At 38.9% G+C, this 898-nt stretch overlaps 1 protein-coding gene across 1 annotated transcript in view; it reads right to left on the minus strand.

Moving 5' to 3' along the window:
• The window catches only part of fam199x (family with sequence similarity 199, X-linked), a 10,014-nt gene extending 9,454 nt beyond the window's left edge, over nt 1–560 (minus strand). Inside the window, exon 1 of the mRNA XM_016281152.1 lies at nt 465–560. The gene's annotated coding sequence lies outside the window, so the exon portion shown is untranslated. The remainder of the gene's footprint in view (nt 1–464) is intronic.
• Nucleotides 561–898: the final 338 nt, after the last annotated feature.

Genomic DNA, 898 nt, shown 5'->3' on the forward strand with positions numbered 1-898 from the left:
CACACACACACACACACACACACACACACACACACACACACACACACACACACACACATCACATCACATAATTGACAAGCAGCCCAATAATGATTATTGTTATTGATAATTATCGACAATATAGCCAAAGGTAAAGACAAGTCACTGATCTATGAAGTATTAAACAGCAGCCAAATGGGATACGAGAAGAGAGAGAAGTGATTATGGAGGGCATGTAAACAGACTCCAGCAGGCCAAACTCTCATTCTCCGACACAGCAGCTCTAATCATCTAAACCTATCACTATATTCCCTGTTGAAGAATCAATAACACAAGTCGTTAATGTAGTCGGAGTATCAATATTTCTCTTCTGTATTCGTTATTTTAGCACCTCGGCGCTCATAATTAGCAGCGATTCGCCCTCTCTCTCAGGAAGCACTAAAGATGCACACAGGATCGTGTCAGTCTCCATATTTCACACATACCTGTTAGAAATGATCTGTTTTAGGCGTTTAATGTGACCAGCGCAAACATCCGCTCTCAGTCCTCTTCCGCTGCTGACGTTTTCTTCTTCTTCTTCTTCGTCGTCTTCTTCTTCTGATGTTTAATGGCGGTTGGCTTTTGGTGCATATTCCGCCACCTACTGGGATGGAGTGTGAAGTGATTTCAGTCTAGGTGTGCATTTTAAAATCTATATTCTATTCTTAAGCTATCCATAAAATACATTATGCTGTTTTGTTCATTATTATTTATGCAATTTATGAAATCATATTTGACTTATAAATATTAGTTTAGACGTTAAGCATTTTTTATAATAGACAGCCATTATTTTCATTGCATTGAATAAACAGTTTAACACGGCGCATTATTTTGCTCATTGTGGCCTCCTGTAGCCTCAGCAGACACTGAACACTTATTC

This window comes from Sinocyclocheilus grahami, unplaced genomic scaffold, assembly GCF_001515645.1.
Source record: "Sinocyclocheilus grahami isolate Dianchi unplaced genomic scaffold, SAMN03320097.WGS_v1.1 scaffold147.1, whole genome shotgun sequence".
NCBI lineage: Eukaryota > Metazoa > Chordata > Actinopteri > Cypriniformes > Cyprinidae > Sinocyclocheilus > Sinocyclocheilus grahami.